The sequence below is a fragment of the Tachypleus tridentatus genome, chromosome 3, assembly GCF_004210375.1.
Source record: "Tachypleus tridentatus isolate NWPU-2018 chromosome 3, ASM421037v1, whole genome shotgun sequence".
Lineage (NCBI taxonomy): Eukaryota > Metazoa > Arthropoda > Merostomata > Xiphosura > Limulidae > Tachypleus > Tachypleus tridentatus.
Window position 1 is genome coordinate 87,257,468 of NC_134827.1, and position 20,570 is coordinate 87,278,037.

At 29.4% G+C, this 20,570-nt stretch overlaps 1 pseudogene across 1 annotated transcript in view; it reads right to left on the reverse strand.

Moving 5' to 3' along the window:
- Positions 1–1,062: 1,062 nt before the first annotated feature.
- Positions 1,063–20,570, reverse strand: part of LOC143247413 (liprin-alpha-1-like) — a 246,589-nt pseudogene continuing 227,081 nt past the window's right edge. The window contains exons 25-26 of the transcript XR_013026557.1: positions 19,573–19,641; positions 1,063–17,606 (exon numbers count right to left, since the gene is read on the reverse strand). The product of XR_013026557.1 is annotated as a liprin-alpha-1-like (transcript). The remainder of the gene's footprint in view (positions 17,607–19,572; positions 19,642–20,570) is intronic.

Sequence of the window (20,570 nt, forward strand, 5' to 3'; positions counted from 1 at the left end):
CAATTCATTACATAAGCATCTTGTTATTTAAGGTACATATAAAAAAATAAATTGAAATAAATATCAGCATTTTTTTTTCTATACTTCATTCCAATAAAATGGATATTTTGAAGAGAACTTAGTTTTGATATTTTCTTTTATTAGTATTAGGAGTCAGCATTGTTCTTCACCTGTAGCCTAATGCAGTAACTTTTTCCAGGAACAGTTATGGAGATCTTAGGAGAAACTGTCCTTGTATTAAAAAAACAAAAGTCCATATTTCAGTTTTACATATCTTGGAAGGTACAATGCTGTTTGAAATTCTTAAATAGCCACTTCAAAAGGGTACAGATTTTCTGAGGAAATGATAAATTTTGACTGTTTTTTTAGGTATGAAGAATTTCTGAAAGAGTTTTGTACTTTTTGTTGTTGTTGAATAATTATTTTTAACATAACGATGAACACCACTGGTGAAGACTGTTATTGTCTTTCAATGTTAGAACATTAACAGAGGGCTACACTTGTAGACATTTCGGTTATCAATCAAAACTACTGACAGTGACTAATAAGTTTTGTTGTTTGTTACTCAACAATGAAAGAATTAGTTTTATGAAAAGCAGGAGAATAACACATCCTTGACAACTGTCAACCCAATTTACCACTCATAATAAATAAACTTAATGTGAAATATCACTGAAGTTCATCACATACAACCTTCCTTTAATTTTTATCAGGTGGTACATGTTGAAAGGTTTTAGTTGTAAGAGATTTCTGAGTATTTTAGCAATGCAACTGTTTTTAACAATAATTCAGTAACATTGTTTCAGAAAAAGAAGGGATCTTAGAAGCTAAATGTTTGGTCAATTATGAAACTAGTTTGACAACAAATAGTTTATATTCAAGACTCACTAATGTATTCTTTTCAAGTAGTGCATCAATTATAAATAAGTTATTTTCATGTTACTATCTATTTTATTTAACAATTGTTGAAACAATATTTCAAGTATAAAATATTGTTTGCTGTTTTCTTAGTGTACATGAGAAACACTTCTAACATATGAAAGAGCATGAATGACATTTCCATACAAAACACAATTTTATTATCTGTTACTTATTTCATCAATTTGACAACCAGTAAAGCCTTTCATATTCCAATTTGTACATACAAGTAAAAATTAACAAGGATGTTATTAAACTCTGCAATAAAATGTTTACTTGCAAAAGCTATGTACTTTTTTATTAATGAGAAACAGAAAACTTGTGTAAAAATTTAAAAGCTAATAATTGAAGTACCAAAAAAAGTGAAAGTTTGAACACAACTTTGGAGTTCTATCTTTACTTTATTCCTTCAAGAATTTTTTTTTTCAAATTTATTATAAATATTTTCAATCATGATTACAACAAGCACTATATAATAAGTAGCTACAAACAAATTTCAATATCAACTCATGACTATACGAACAATCTCTAACATTGTTTTTTCATTAACATTACAGTGAGATGCAGGTCACTGTTTTATACCCTACTAAATGAGAAAGTGTAATTTATGTATCATTAATAGAAAATTTATATTTTCTAACACTTGGTGGCACTTCAGGATTTAACATTACATTATGCAGCTTGGAAACTGTGGATATCAAAACCAATCACTTCGTATACAGATTAAGATTTAACAAATGAGCACCTTCTTCACGTATGATTGGTTATTGTATTCCATTCTGTACATTTTGTGAAACAAATTATAATCTTAACAGACAAAAAAATGTATGGGTGAATTACAATACAAAATATGTTGACTATGCATTAACTAGGTTTTAAAAAGAAAATGATGTTAGTACATCATTTATAGCAATAAATATAAGTTTTATGTTGACATATGTCGAGAAAGTCACCGAGAAATTTTTTATTTATCCACTGGGGTAACTGCCCTACCTCTGTTCCTTTTAAACGTTTTTACTAAAGACTGTTTGAAGAGTACATTTATAGTCTTTCTTATGACTATAGAGATAACAAATATTGAACTACACAAAATACCACAGTAGGTAATCTGACTTCCATGAGATGTCAGTGTGAAGCCAGCTGGATGCACTAGGAATACATTTTTTTTCATAATGGTAACTAATAAAGAAAAAAATTAAAGCCAGCATTTCTGTGTTATCCTTCCCTAAAACATTTCACTCGCACTAACATACACATCTCAACAATATCTAGACTGCCATTCAGTGAAACATATGCTTGGGTGTTTAATTTTATCAGTAAATTCCATACTTCTGGAAAGTCATATTGAAGAATTGTGCTGCTGCACACTTCTCAACTAAAATAATTTCTTTACAGCTAGTTGTGTAAGCTGCAGCAACACTAGCTGAAGAAAAAAAGATACTTCAGCTGCCCCTCAAAGGTAACATTATCACTACCACTCAGATAACAATGGGATCTGGAGCTGAGAAAGTCGTATGTCTTAGGCAATTTAAACATTGGATTAATTAATTAAATGCTTTTAGAAGATATTTTAAGACTACACCATCTTAAGACAGTCCATCAAACACTTTACACATAACATTTAAAAAAAAATGCATGTTTCATTGTTCAAACCAGTTACTTCACAGGATCTCCAGCCTAAAATATTTTTAGTTTTCAGTCTCTAAACTACAAAGTTAAGTAACAACAGCATGAATACTCATTAGAATGGTGAATCAAACAAGTGACATAGTTATTGTAAAAAGCTTTGATAAGACCACAACATACACTAGTTATGGAAGAGCAACAGCTTTGTTGCAGCACTACCCATAGGTTGTTACAAAACTTAACAGTAGAAAAACATGACATGAACAAGCACAATGTGAATCACAAACTGTTGAAACTAATCTTGCATAAAATTTAGAAAATGTCACTAGACATATTGACATTGTTATGTGTGACTGCATGTGAAATATTCCAAACTAGTCATTAAACTATGCGGGTAATTAGAGAGTTACATAAGTAACCAATGCAAGTTCTTGAACATGTGAAGTGTTCAGGCATCATAATGTCTCAATCAGTAATCTGTTGTCATTTGTATTTGGACAACTCACCAGTGACAATCAGGAAGTTCTGTATCGCAGTTGAGACTATTTCTAATACAGATTGTTTTTAAGCTCAAACATAATACATTCCCTCAAATTTTATAATTAGAATATAAAAACAAGCTAAGTGTAGATTTTGTACTTTTAACTGCTTTTCATAGTGTTTATTGTTAGAGATTGAGAAAGAACTTTAGAAATAGAAAAGGTTAAATATGAGTCACAAAATTAACTTCTGAATGCCGTAAAATATCGGTTCTGCATGAACAAAACTCAACATTCATCTAGGTATATAATCACTATACTGGTTAGTATCAAAACTGTGAATGAAAAAAAACAGAAAGCAGACAAGCTCATGAATTTGATAACAATGACATTAAATAGAGCAAGGTAAAAGTCAGTAACAAAAACAACAAAAGTCTTCAGAAGACAATGTGAGAGTGAAGAGGACTTGTGAATGTGTTGAAACTAGTTAGATATAGACTTCTGTGACAGTTTGTTTTCATTAATGTATGTGTGTGTCTATAATTATATATATTACTACAAACCACGTGTTATATCTTGCCTGAGTTTGAAATTTTCTTAGCAACTACTTTAGAACACACCAACAACACAAAATAATTTCTCAGGGATAAAATAATTGCAATTTTACCTCATAATGGAAACTCAAGGCCATGTTAAGCATACAAGTTTTCCATGTTCTGGAAAGTATGGTACTTTCACTGGATTCATTTACACATACATATTATTTTTGGTAAACACTGGAAATCATAACATGTTAAAGAAATGGAATTGCACTGAAAAATATTATAAAACAATGAAATATCTCAAAATCCACATTCCTGGGAAACAATAATATTTGTAGTTACTGAAGTTGAGAAAATGGAAGTAGTGTATAGAGGTCTTGTATCTCTCAACAAGAAACTGAAAATTACGTAAGAGTTTCTTGGTGAGAGATACATGAATGGTTCATTGCATGAAGGTATTTTATATTTCAGTTTAATAAAGTTTAGAATAATAAAATGGAACTTAATATTTATTGAGTGTTCTTAAGAGTTCTCTATAACATATACATTTTAAAATTGTTTTCTTAGAGCTTTTGTCACTTTCAACAATTCTTAATAAACAATAACAGAGAAAACTACAAACAGTTTTGTAGACAGAATGAAGAAATTTAAAATATTGGTAGTTAAAGAAAACTTAATTCCAATGAAATGTAATATCTACTTAAAGTATGCTGTATAGCAACTCGGTATCAAACATGTTATAATTACAACTCCACAATAATATTAAAAATTACCTCATTGGTTTTCAAACTGTCATTGTAAAGTAAAAAAAGAAAGGTGTTATTTGAATTAAATTAAACACACATCTGTCTTATGACTGTAGATACAAAACTAAGATACTTCTATCAGAAATGTTACACTACTACTATAAATCACAGGTAAAAATTGCTGTTAAATATGTTGCACTGAATATATTACAGGTTATATTGTACTTAAATAAGTTATTGATCCTGACATAATTTGCTTGCTTTGAACCAGAAACAGCATATTTTAAAAAGTTAATGAATTATATAAGCAGCAGTAATACACTACAAAGATGTTTATACAAGAATCAGACCAGACAGTTCTCATTTATAGTAGGCATTTCTAATCTGTCAGTAACCTGTAATTTATGATTTTTTGTGTAACATATAATATTGTGAGTAAGTTAATTTAAAGAGTTCTGAAAGGCATTACATAAATGTAGATCTTTAGTAAAACTCAGTAAAAATGCAAACAGCTGACTTTCATAATGGATGTATTAAATATAAATTAATATAATTTAACTTAAAAACTTTTGTTTTAGTTGTGCATAATGTATAGATTTAACAAAGCTATAAAATGTTTTATAGATATTTTTTAAACAGGGTTTGTAAAAAAATAATGTATGTGGGCAAAATTACCAAGTCCACAAATAATGGTATAAAAAACAACATTCTATAGTACAAATGAGAGGCAAAAGTACATGAGAAACTTAGTTATTGTTGGAAGGTAAAAAAAAGGGAGGAAAGATCAAAAGATGAGCTCAGAGTAGCCAACTATCTATTATTTCTTTGGGTGTTCTGTAGGTTATTTGTACTTTTATAGTATCATGTTAAAAATAACAGTAAGAGATATGTTATTTTTTCCATGCAGGCTAAAACATAAGTTACAGCTTAAAATGCTGAAAAACTGGTGAAAACTTGACTACTTTCAACCCAATTTACCACTCACAATAAATAAACTTAATGTGAAATATCACTGAAGTTCATCATACACAACCCACATTTTATTTTTTATCAAGTAGTACATGTTGAAAGGTTTTTAGTTTTAATAGATTTCCGAGTATATTTTCAGGCTTAAGATGCATTATAAAAGAGTGGTATATAAACTGCAAGTTTTCTTTTCTTTTTACACATTCCTCTTAATGTATCCATTTTAGCCCAAACTAAAAAACATGGACTACTTAAAACAAATTGCAGTTTAAGTGATTTTTAGCATACATTTTAGACCAATTGGTTTGTAAAGAACATTATGTTCCTAATCATTCCAACAAATATGGAGGTATTATTTTACATTCAAGTTTTAAACTGTATAAATGTTCTTATCTATAAAGCATTAGATCAATTCTAGCTGTTCCAAGCTTATTGTTTAGTATTCTTTACATGAAACTTCTAACTTCTCAGCCACTTGATATCAAATTCTTACCTCTGAAAAGGATTCCAAAGCATGAACCATGCATCCATGTATGAAGTCTTGTGTTAAGGGGTTGTCCCTTCATTAACAATTAAAAATCCCTACAGACTGATTAAAATGGACAGGGAAAATAAACACAACATAAAACATTATCAAATCAGAATTATCATTAAAGTACCAACATAGTTTACTAGTATATTCATGATGGATTCTGAATGCTAAATTTTTCACACAAACATGCACTCTACTTGAGGGAATTCATTTTTGAATTAAGAAATCGTTAATGAGGTATTACAGGTGTCATTAGAGAGTTAATGTTTTTATTTATAGAAATGTAGTCATACAGAGAAAACCAACATTATATTTCACGGTTAGTTTTATAACACCATTTCTTGAAAACAAATCTCACTGACAACTTGCATCACTTCATACTGACCACAGAACCAATATTAAACAACACTTCATGCTAACCACATGATAAAGATAACACAACACATGATTGAGGTTAAGGTTCACTTCATACTGACCACAAGACTGAGATTAAACAACACTTCATACTGACCATATGACTGAGATTAAGATTCATTTCATACTGACTGCAAGGTTGAGATTAAACAACACTGGGGTTATTTTCCCAAGAGTGATCTTTCTATTCAACTAAGAAGGAAAAACAACAACAACAACAAAAAACGTCCCTCGACAATAATTCATATTTAATCAACACATGCAACATATTTACTAAATCTAAAAATAAAATAAACTTTCTGAAAACAGTGAAATATTTTATGCCATTTCCATCAGTATGTTTGGTCTGTTTTTATTTATATGGTTGCACTTTAAATTCAGATATTTGACTGAGAGAAACTACATAAAAGAACAAAAATAAACTAATAATTATGTTACTTGTTAAATGCAGCACTAATTGGAGTAACTTCTTCTAAAACTTACACCAGTAACCAGCTGTTTATTAAGTGTTATTACAAAGATAGTATTATTTTTATTTCATATTACACATATTATCAAACATAGCAAATAACTGACGATTTCAACACACATATATATATGCTAATGGTATAAACTTATTAAAACCTATTAGTTAAAAAACAGCCTAATAATAGTTATATACTAACTTTTACTCACAATTTCAGATCTTGAAGTATCCAAATTTATTAAAACAATCTTATTGCTACTGTTACTTATCTCTGCTTTAATGAAGTATTTGCAAAGTTTGTTATCTTTCACATAAGTCACCTACAAGTTATATAAAGTGGGTGACAAACTATGTAAGTAATAGTTACCAATACTTATCTACCATACTACATTACAAAGCTATGAAGGTGTACACATATATTAATTACCATACCAACAACTTACAAATAAGATTAGGATTTAATTTTTTGTAATCTAATGTTATACTTTAAATGTATGTCATACATGTATATATTTTTGCTTATTTCATATTATATATAATCAGTCTGGAAAATGTACATGTGACTTGACTTAAAGGAAACTGTTACTACCTATGAAATCTCTTGATTATGATGCTGTTACACACAAAATATTCAGAAAGCTAGTTAAACAAAGCTTTGTAATTATGATTATATCTTACTTGAAAACAAATTAAAAATTTTTTTATGTATATATATTAAGTTTAGGTCAAACATTATGGTCTGTACATATGCTGTTATTTATTACTTAAAGTTTTGGGTAAATTCTTGCATGATTATACATTGAATATATTACAAATCAAATCTGAAATCTAATATTAATTTTATTTGGAGTACAAGACTATTAACACAACACACAGTTTGGAATATAAATTTTAAGGAGTTGTTTATGGTAAAGGGATATTTCACAGATGTACACATTGGATTACAGCTCTTGTTTAGAGTACAAGGATCTTATCACAAATATACAGTTTGAAACAACTTTTAGTCTGGCCTGCAAAATTGAGGCTGATACAAACACTTTATTTGAAATAAAACTTTAAGACAGGTATAGGGTATAAGATGTAACTTGGTACACAGTTGATGGTCCAGTACAGAGTATAAGGATATGTCCAATACACTTGTACAGTTTAGAATGTAACTGAACTGTTAGTCTTCAGTACGTATACCTTATCACAACAATAAAGTTTGAAATACGATTCTTAATCCAGTCCAGGATACAAAGATGTTATCACAACAATAAAGTTTGGAATACGACTCTTAATCCATTCTAGGATACAAAGTTGTTATCACAACAATAAAGTTTGGAATACAACTCTTACTCCAGTCTAGGATACAAAGACATTGCCACAACAATAAAGTTTGGAATATGACTCTTAATTCAGTCTCAGATACAAAGATGTTGCCACAATAACAAAGTATGAAATATGACTCTTAATCCAGTCTAGAATAAAAAGATGTTGCCATAGTAAAACAGTTTTAAATATAGCTGATACTTCTGTCTAGAGCATAATGATGCTATCATAAAGTACATTTGGAATAACTCCTTGTCCCAAGGATGCTACTAGGAATACACTCCTAATGCTCAAAATGTACAATTCAGTATAACTTCTGGTATGGTTTAGAGTAAAAGTGTTTCATTATAAGCATTACATTTGGAATATAACTGTTAGTTTAATTTAATGCACAAGGATATTGGCAAAACCATGCAGCTTACAATACAGTATCCTGTGTGGCTTTGAGTACAAGGATTTTCTGGAATACAACTCAAGCTGGTATACAGTACAGTGGTGTCACCTTGAAGATACTATAACAAAAACAGTACAACTTCTAGTCTGATGTAGGATACAAGGATGTTTTTGAATAATTTTGAATACAACTCAGTTTGGTATGTGGTACAAAGATGTTATCCCAAAAATGCTATAAGAGATATAATACAATGTATGATTTAATGTAGAGTACAAGGATATTACCAGAAATGCAAAACACAGAGTGATATCACAAACATATGGTTTGGTATATACATCTTATTCTGGATTCAAGTTTATGCACATAATCACAACCATTCAGCCTACAAAATAACTCAGAGTATGGTATACAGTAATAAATCGGCAGTATTTGCTGATCAAGTAATCAGTCATCTCATTAACTGAATACATACAATTAATTAGTTAATTAGTATAAGCACACTACAACTCCTTACTCTTATACAAGAGAAAAAACAAAAAGCAGTGTGTACTTGCTTTATAACTTATTTTCAAGCACAGAATTATTCTAAAATGGTACTAATATTCTTATTGTTTTTATTTTATTTTTCTTAAAGTAATTTTCTAACGGCCCCTTGGTTTCAAGGTCAACACATAAACATTTACAGCAAAGCAGTTACTCAAATGCTTTATATCAAGTCAAGCAAAATGAATAATTACAACACATTTTACTTATTAGTGAGTACTTACCCAAAGTAAAAACTTAGTATATTTTGATATCCTTAATGTAGCATAAATTTAAAGTTGAATAAAATCAATTTATTTTTGCAAAGTAAAACTTTTTTGAGCTATAAAACTTGTAATACAAAGTAGAAAAGCCCTTGGGGAATGAATGAGAATAAAACTAGAAAGTCTATTTAGATAATATAGTATCATTGTGTTACCAAGTATTTTGTTATTACAGTATCATTGTGTTACTAACTGTTTAGATAATGTAGTATCATTGTGTTACTAACTATTTAGATAATATAGTATCATTGTGTTACTAAGTATTTTATTATTATAGTGTCATTGTGTTACTAAGTATTTAGATAATATAGTATCACTCTGCTACCGAGTAACTTGCTCTATTTTTACAATAGTAGTATGAAATTAGTTAACTTTTTAAAATTTGGCTGTCTGTCACTGTAACCACATTTTCATTTTTTTTTTTTCATACATTAGCCCCTGTTAACTGTACAGTTCTAAAGTAACCTAAATAAGTCAGAGAAAGTTAAAATAATATTAATATGTATAATCCATAGATGAATAGCTGAGTCAGGTTGTTATAGAACTTGTATCTTAAGTTTTAGTACTACAATTAATATGAAATTAAAAACAAACATTTCACATTTTTAGTTAAAATTAAATATGATTATAAAATTATATCATTGTCTGTTTTCAAAACTTTTTAAAAAGTCATTACTTATACAGTCACAACACAGATGCTTTCACTAATTTTAGGCATTAACAACACAAAAATATCTTTCTCACAAGTATCCTTGCTCTAAATGGTGAAAAATTGATTCTGTAACAATTCTATATTATAACAGCTGCAGGTATCCTAAACAATATTAACTTGGATAAAAAAATCCCTAATATCTAGGTACATTTTTAGAGTGTCTGGAGAAAACCAAGTAATTTAAAGTGACCATTTCATTGATGTTCATACTGTTGTATTAGTTTAGAAATAATCAGTTATTGGGTGAAGTCTTAACTAGATTGCTGAAGATTCCAGGAAACCTAAAAAAAGTTTTACAATAATTAATAACCCATTAAAATAAAAACACTGACATCTTATGTTTTTTTTTTATATTATAGTGTAGTGTAAAGGCATCTGGCTGTTTTCCTTTATTAATTTAAAAGAAAACAGGAGGTTTCAATATCCTATTAAAAATGATTTTTCCATGCCTGCTTTTACAGCATAGATTGCCAAATTTCTTTGCACCATTAAACTACAATCAGTCAAGAAAACAACATTAAATAATTATAATAAGACAGTTATAAATTGGAAACATAACACAGTGTAAAACCAAACAAACAGTGAAGCATCATTAGTTTCAAGTATTAATTATTTAACACTTAAATTAACAGTTATCAGAGGGTACTTCCAACCAGATGTCTTTCCACTAGTCACCAGTTCAAAATTAGAGACTGACAAACAGCCTTAGTAGTCTTGTCATAACAAAGACAGAGTTAGTTAACAAGATTAGTAGTGATAGCAATTAAATCTGAGATCTTCAAGTAATGAGGCACTATCCCCATGCCAACAAACAAATATAATGGTAATTTAGTGATCATTTAGATAGCTGGAATAATTAAAAATGATAAATAATCAGAAACCCTAATTCCAATTAGTTGATTATTTCCATGGTAATCTGTTTAATTGCAATTTTGATCAAATTAATTCTGGAATTATCAAAAACTGTAACAACTAATTGTTATTAGTTGATTATTTTTTGTGATTACTGATTTAATGATAATTTTAATTTATCTGATATTTAGAATAACCATAAACAGCAATAATCAGGCACAATAATTTTGATTTATTAATTATTTTTTGAGACACTAACCAGTGTTGTAATCATTTATACTGATCAACACTTTCACTGCTATCAACTAGAATCTAATTCAGATGCAGAAGATGTAGAGGATTCTGAGGAAAAAAGTATGGATGATGAAAATTAAAGTGACATATATATTAGTAATGAATTGAGCGATGTGGATATGAATGGCATAAATACACATGATGCTGGTTCATGTAAGCCTTACACTGGTGGTAATAATGGTACTACAGCTGATCCTGCACAAGCACCTGGTCATGAGTGAAATCATCTCCATAGTAGCAGAAGAAATGAGAAGTAGGTGGAGGACTGGATTAATGTAGAGGGATCTTCACATGTACATCAGTTACTTACTGGTAATCCAGGTGCAGACATAAAACCAGATAATACAGAGAGCTGCCTTCAATGGTTCAAACTCTGTTACTGATGAACCAATAGACAATGTTGTCAGAAAGACAAATCTTTATGCTGCACAATTTTTCCTACAACACTAAGCTTTGAAAAGATGTATTCCTGTGCTAGATGATGAAGGATTTCATTTCTGACAAACTGTCTGTTTTTAGCCCTTCTCTTCAACAGTGGGATTGTAAAGAAACATCGGATTCAGATGTGCTAGAGTAGTATTTAAAATAATAGTTACCCATTTTTTTACCCTCAGGCTATGATAACGATGCATCCCCCAGAAACTGTCAAGACCACCTTTATAAATTTAGCTTATTTATGATAACATTGTAAACAAAGTATATACCTCACAAGACAAATTGTTTCTAAACGAGGAAATACTCAAATACTGAGGTCATGTAATATTTTGGTTACAATTTGCAAAGACCTATCAAATATGGAATGAGAGAGCATGTTTTTTTTTTAGTCTACTAGCAGATACCTTTGCAACTATGACCTCTACAGTGGTGTTGGCAAAACACTGCAACAAATCTGTGGTGGAATCTCGATATGAGTTTGGCTACAAGTTATACATGGACAGTTATTATAATGTGTGGAACTTTGAGACTGTACCAAGGTTCCCTCCTCATGACCTGTGGCATGAAGCTGATAGACTGCAGAAGGTTAAGGTGGTTTTTCATCAAGATGGAGATGTGTTAGAGGGAAAGACAAAAATGATCTTTATAATTCATGATACTAGGATGGAGGACTCCAGCAAGAAAGATGAGGACAGAGCCCATCCAAGAACTGGCTTACGTGTTTGATGACAACAGATATATGGCATTAACACAATTGATCGGATGGCAAAAACAAGTAATTAAACAAAGAAATTTGTTCTGTATATGTATGAACTTTGCACAGTCAACTCATACGTGTTGCACACTCAGGCAAGTCCAAAGAAAAAATCTTTCATTGCCGAATTTCAGAATGGAGGTAAATGATGGCATTGTGGCAGAATTTCAACAGGCAGAAGCTGGCTTTCCCTCATCTTCTTCTGATAGTGAAAAGGAAATATCCAAATATTGATCCTGTCACACATCTAATTGGTGAACTCAAAAAACATGACTTGGTGGCCATGCCAACAATTAATAAAATGAAATACTCTACTAGGTCATGCAAAGTTTGCAAAAAATAAAGAAGCACATTTAGAGATGAGATTTCATTGTAAGAGATGTGAAGTTCTGCTGTATCAAGGGGATTTCTATATATATACATAAAAATGCTTACACTAATATCCAATGAGGTAAGGCATTCCTACATGAATATTTATTACTAATAAACTGTGAAACAAATGAATATATTATTTCAAGTGATAAGATGGATAGTTTGAAATCATAACTTTTCTCAAAAAATGGATAGTCAGGAAGGTCTTAAACGAGGTTAACAGTGAAAGTGTTAAACTGTCTACCTCCTCAATAGAATATTACTACAATAATAGATTGCAAAACACAATTTGTAATCTGGACTAGAAAAGAATGTTACCCCAAACATATAGTTTGGAATATAATTCTAACTTTGATTTTTAATACAATGATGTTCCACATCACACATACAGTTCAGATTATTTGGCTCTAGACAGAATAAAAGGATTCTGTCACAAAAACACATTTTAGAAAACAGCCTATTAGGTTTTCTTGTGTAGTACAAAGATCTAACTACAACTCATTAGGTTTTCTAGCATAGAGTACAAGGATCTAAGTACAACTCATTAGGTTTAATAGTCCAGAATACAAAGATCTAACTACAACTCATTATGTTTAACAGTCTAGAGTACAAAGATCTAACTAAAACCTGTTAGATTTTATAGTCTAGAGTACAAAGATCTAACTACAATGTGTTAGATTTTCTATCCTACAGTACAAAAATCTAACTATAATTCATTTGCTTTTCTAGTCTAGAGTACAAAAATCTAACTACAACTCATTTGCTTTTCTAGTCTAGAATACAAAGGTCTTATTACAAACATAGTATGGGATAAACTCTTATTCTAGTCTTCAGTATAAAAACGTGACCACAAACATACAATTTGTAACTCAATTTATATTTAATATACAGTTCAGAACACAACATTCAGTCTGGTTTGGAGTATAAGGATATTATTCCAAACATACAGTTTAAACTATAACAGTCTGGTTTAGCATAAAACTATTTCATAATAAACATTCAGTTGTAATACATATCATAGTCTGGTATTGAATACACAAATGTTAACACAAACATTCAGTTCAGAATGCATACTTTAGGACTATCCACAGTTATATTGAATACAAGCTTTAGACTAAAGTCTGGTATAAAAAAACAATGATATTTTCATAAACATACAGTTCAGAATGAAACACCTACACTGGTCTAGCATACAAAGACCATACCATAACTGTGAAGTTTGGATATAACTCAACTAAATCTTATTTAGAACACAAGGTTTTTAATATAAACACACAGTTTTAGGTATAACTTTTAGTTTAACCTAAATACAAAGATATTACACAAAATATACAGTTTGAAATATAGCTTTTGGTCTGGTCTAGAGAACAAGACTGGATAAATGCTTAATGTATAAAGATATAACTACAATCATAGAGATTAAATTATTATAATTTAGATTACAAGGATGTCATCACAAACATTCATTTGGAATATAACGTTTAGTTTATCTAGAGTATAAGGGTGTTGTTATAAATATTCATTTGTATTAGAACTCAGAGTCTGTTCTAGGATACAAAAATGTTACAAATATTCATTTGGAATATAACTCTTCATTGATCTAGAGTATAGGGATACTAACATAAACTTATCATTTAGAATGTCTTTTAGTCTGATCTAAAGCCACAGGGATGTTTCCAAAACATGGTTAGATGTATATGGTAACAGAGCTTTTATGAATATTTCTAGTTTGTGCTAAAAGATACTGTTAAAAGTTTTAACAGTACACCAAAAAGTATTTTAATAAATCTTTCAGTTCTTAAGTGTGGGAACTTACCTTAAAGTTCTGCATTAGTAAATACACGTTTTTATTTAGTTCACTTTTTGAGGTTTAGTTCTGAAAGAGAGAAGTATGCATACACTACTGATAAAAGTTCTCATTTTTATAATATACCAAGGAAGTGTTTGTGAAGTTATCGTGTAAGCTAATGCAACTGGATGCTGCCAAAAATATTCTTAAATTTTCCCAGGTTTGTTGATACTACCTTGTTTACTTGTTATATTTAAATAACCTTTTTACAAATTAAACTTCTGTAGAATAGTTTAACACATCTAAAACTATATGTGACTTCAAATTTTCTAAAGCTTATAGCAAAGCATGATTCTACAGCTATAGCTACCATGGAGACAAGAATGATTTGAGCTACATAGCACTTACAATATTACTACAAAAACTAGCATACAATAAAGAGCTCTACAAATGGCAGTGATCCAACTATTAGAGACTTAAATGTGCTGGCATAATTTTTCTTTTATTCTGACAACTAATCTGTTTGTTTGACAGAGAAGAAAAAAATTAATTTGTGAAGTAGCCAATAAAATGTACAATCTGTAGCTCATAATATACTTTTGTAAATAGTCTGAGCCTTATGGATGTTTTTAGTAAAGAAAATCTTCTTTTAAAATTGTATTACCATACTTTTAAATCAAATAAATCTTAAAATAATAAAAATGTTGAGAAGAATATAAAAGTTTGTTACAAAGAAATACCCTAATATGTGTTGTATCAAAACTATATATATATATTTGTGTGTGTATGTATACAACTAAGGACACACAAATACACCAAATTTTGACTTCTCTGTCAAAACCAAAAATAGTGAAAACACAACATAAAACATATAATACAAAAAATACTGGTATGTTTACACACTAATTAATAAGAGTATCACTTTTACATTACAATGATATATGATTAATAAATCCATGACCAGAAGAGCTGGATATCTCATTTCAGTAGCATCAAGACTAAGTCATCTTCTACACCAGAAAGTTACTTTTTTTTTAACCTCAGCTTTATAATTATTTTCAAGACATTTTCTTCTACCACTGAAAACTATATTACAAATTTAAGCATTCAAAAAAAATACTACAAAAATTAAAACATTTCATTTCATTCATAAAAATAAAAGTGACATAAATTACCAATGAAAACAAAAATTATCTATTTCAGCTACTGCCTACAACTATACAAAGCTTACTGCAAAAACGAAAAGAAGCAACATCTACCAAGTGCAGTTTTTGTATTTAAAAAGCCAACAAAAAATAAACGTCTTTTATTTTCTCAAAACTTAACATATATTTTCCTGATACAAATGTAGTTAATAACTTTAGTTCAACTGATAACAAGTACAGTTTGTAAGAGGTTTGGATAATTTTTATGTCTTTAAATAGGAACTAGCTAATATGAATGTACTTCTGACTACGAGATTAAAAATAAACTAATCATAACTTATTAAAATGAACGAGAGAAAGTGCTTTTAGTTAATTTAGCATGTTCAAGGTCACAAATTATTAACCATAAATGGATTCAAAACCATATAAAGTTGATGTTGAAAAATGGTTCTAGGTCAGCACAATTAGAAGCTTATAGCTTTTGGTCCTTGTTATCTTACACTGCCAAACCTTGTTCTAATCTTTCAGAAAAAAAAAAACACAAGAAAAACGTGGAACTGTATTAAAATAAGGAATATTTTTTTATCATACTCCAATTATATATAGTGCTTTCATAATCAATACTGTGTTTAACAGACTATAACATTTTATTTCTAAAGCTAAGTACGAGAACTTCTTTTGAGGTTATGGATTACTTAGTAAATTGAAAACTCAAGGGCTGTCATTTGCACAAGTTACAGCCAAACAGCAAAAATATTCATGAAATAGTAATTTAAACCTTGTGCCTTGTGTATATGCATGCACACATACATACATACAGACTGCTGAAACCTTAGAATAATAGGTTCTGTTTATTTCAGTATTTTTAGTAAATTCTTTCTGGAAACTAATTCAAAAATTTTCTTTTTATGATAAACAAAAATGGTTTTAGACTAAAAAAACTGAAGTTACAAAGTATTATGTATAAAGTATTCAAGTATTAACTTACATGGAGATAAACATGTTGCAAAAAAATCATAAAAATACTAAGTGAAGTAAAAAAAAAAAAAATTCAAGTTGCAGGAATGATATAAAAATTAGTGATTTGTATAAAAACCAACATCACCACATAAAAGATGAAAAAATTGTAATGTTAGGGTTTTATGTTATATTTATTCTGCACCAAAAAAGCATGTCCTAATATTTAATTTTTCTATTATTCACATTGCTCCTGAATACCAGCATAAGACAACAAGTGTATTCTGATAGGATATGAATTAATATTACTTACACATTATACATCAACTACACAACTATTAAACTATATATTCAATTACTCCAGAGTCTGTAGTATTTTTTTTTAAATCATACTTGAAGAAAGCATAATACTTACATTAATAATACACAAGTTACATTTATTCTTCTGCATGTTGGATGAGTATTTCACTTCACTAGGTTTCTTTTGAATGAATAGTTCCTACTATAAATAAAAATTCTGATAATGAATGAGTGAAATAGAAAATGATAATGCCATATGTGAAACTTGTTACAAAAATTTAGCAGCCTGTAAGCACAAAACAAGTACTTGATCTTAGTAACACATTTGATTTCAGAACATCAAGGAAATAAATTTACTTACAGGTTGTACTATTTACAAGAAACAAACATAATACCAATAACACCTAAACTGAGATTCCAGAAGATATGTTGGTCAAGGCCTTTGATAAGATATAAAGGTTTCCAACATAAAAGTCCTTCGATATGATGAAAACTGGATTAGGAAAGAGAATGCAAAATACTGGCAACAGCCGCAGGAGATGCAGAATCACTTTCTGGCATGTGTGGCACTTATTCCACTTGCTTAACTTGAAACTTTCCTCCATATAAACCTTTTGTGTGTGTTTTCCACGTGACTTGTTGATGTCTCTTTGACTAAAGAACACACGGCACTCTTTATATTGCTTAGGCCAAAACGGCACTTAAGGAGTACTAGCTTATCCAAATAGTCAAACAAGGCGGTCTCCTTGTGCACGCTGTGATGAACAGCTCCCGTGTGAGGTGGATGTTTAGCAGCCTAGACAAAGCAACAAACATCAAAGTTGCATCGGTTACAGGTACAGCTAAATGGTTGAATAAATGTTCAACAGAAAATGCAAACCATGCAAATAAAGCATACACAGCTGGAGAAGGAAAGGAGAGACACTGGCACACAGCGGAAGAATGGCAGCTGAACAACAAGCTATCTAGACACTGGAAACTGTCTTGCCTAGAGAAAGAAAAAAATCACCATGCAAGAAAAAAGATTTTGCTTTCTTAGGTTATCTCACATATTTTACTTTTACCGAAAGATCACTAGTTGAGCAGATATCATAGCAACCACAACCACCATAACCAAGCTACACAGTATTTAAGAAAAGGTTTTATAAATATTTTTGTGAAAGCTCTGCCAACAGATACAAGACAAAGAATGTTTGCAAATATACATTTTTAATAAAGTTTAGGAATAAACATGAAATGTTCATATGCACATAAATATAACATTTGTTAGAATATTATAAATGATGAATAAAATACTAAAAAAGTAAAATATGTTCTCATGCCATAATTGAAAAACTTTCAGAGAATTGGATATTTGAGATTTTATGTAGCTTATGAGAAGGCAGACATTACTTTGATTGTTGGTGTCTTCAATTGCTAAGTTTTTTAAAGAACATAAAGCAAACATACATTTAGCTGCTATTGAACACAGACTCAGTGGTTACACTCTTAGAAACACAGTACAGCAAGAGTGAAAAAAGCCCAGTTAAAATGTTTATTTTTTCAATACAAGACTTAAATTGATATAAAGCAATATGATATGAGAAAGAGAAGTATTGAGTACAACATGATGTCTTCATTTGTTTTATCAAAAACATTACATGCAACATAACAAATTAACAATAACAAAATAGATAGATATTAACTTTTATTAAATTTTACTTCTCTTATCAACTACCATTTAGTTGATCAAATATGAGAATTTGAAAAAGCAACATAAAGTGTGAAGTACTTAAATAAGACAATGTTAGTAATATAGATAATAAATTACAGACAACACTGTCAAACTTTGTAACAAACTGTTGGTTAAACTACTGTATCTAGATATGTATTGTATCTCAGCATTAATATCTATGTACATACTGTACCGACTACTATGATGAGATATACAATCCTAATATATACATACCTATGCACTACATTAAGTCATAATACACATATTACTGTGTGCACTCTTGAGGAAAAAAATATTTGTCAACCTAAATTTTAAGATTCATGAACAAGAATATGCTACTGATTTGTATACCAAAATATCTGTTTCTCATTTTTCTAGCCTCATTTTCTTATTTTTATACTAAGCTAATATATAAATTCCAGATTTTTATTTATTTATTGGTGAAAAGTAAAGACAAACTAATCACAGAATGTTGAGTCACATGATGCATAAACTGAAGGCAGTTATTAACACCTATTCAAAGACCAAGGGATTCTGTAGACACCTCATCATAGAACAAAAGGAATTATGAACACCTTCTCATATACCTGGCATCTCTAAGTTAATTTTTCTACAGTTTATTACACATAGTACTAAAGTACTACTTTGACAGATACAATTTTGCATTTCAGGAATTTTTTTTTTTTTTCCCTTATGGAACCTTAAAATATTTTCCTACCCTTTTTATCTGTACGTAGACACGTATTGTGCCACGGACATGTATTGCATCAACTACTATAATGAGATATGCAACTCTAATTGAAAGTAACAGAATATTGAATAAGAGGTGCAGCTCAAACTTTTTGTATTAATTGTAAATAACTACAAAAAAAGGTGACTACTGTCCATCTTCAGTAACAACATACAAGAGATTAACGGTGTTGTGGAATTAAACAAACAAAACAAACACCTTTTAAGCAGAGACTATTTTCATTAAAACTCCTTATTCTGAAATAGGCACTTCTTCATCTATAATTTGAAATTTTTAAGTGTGACATCTCAAACTCACCTCATTTGGATTTCTATCAGTGCCTTTGAGAAGTAAGTTGGAAAATTCCCTTTCTAATGTTTGTCTAACCTATTGAAAATACATAATAAAAAACATTAAGTAAATAGCAGTTCACATAAAGTAACTTTTGAGTATTGATAAAAAAGGCATTAATTTAAATAAAAAATAGTTTACAATAGGAAATGACTTTAATAAGTAATCATAAATTTGTTGCATGTATACTTCTGTCAATTCAATAATTTTATTAACAAATTGGAGTACTAAGCATACACTTCAATCAATTTCAAATCTGTCAGTTTCTTCACATTGTATACCTAAACATGCTCCAGTAATTAATTAAAATTTGTTTTTCAGACAAACTAATTTCATTTTATAATGTAATTATTTAAAAAGTAAAGGTTTGATAACATACATGTGGAAGTAATATTTGAATCCCATGTGTTTTATATTATATTAGTTCTCATCTACATAAAATATTTATTTTTGATTGAAAGTTCTTAATAATACATTAAATCTTTAGTAGGAAATGCATATTGAATAAAAAGTTTTCTAACAAAATTAATACATTGTTATGAAAAGTTTATCAAAATGTTTTGCTTCCACATCCTTCATATTTTGTCCAAAGTGACAGAAAGTAAAATGTGTGTTATGAGCAACATTTCAGATCTCTAGAGCAGTGAAATGTGGGAGAAAAACAAGATTGATATTAAATGCTATTTATTACACACTACTGATTACAGGCCACAATGGACAACTAAACAAAAATGTGAAACATATCTGCAGTTTCTATAACAGTTTTAGGCATACTGAGTTTTCCAGTATTTCACAAATTATATCATATCAGTAATGTAGCACTAGTAGTTTAGTTGAAACCTCATTCTGTTGACTAAAAGTAAATTATAATAATTCAGGATAACCACCACAGACTAGTGTGTTAGAACATATAACCCTGGTGATCCTTCACTGATTCTACTAATTCAGGATGACCATAACAAAGT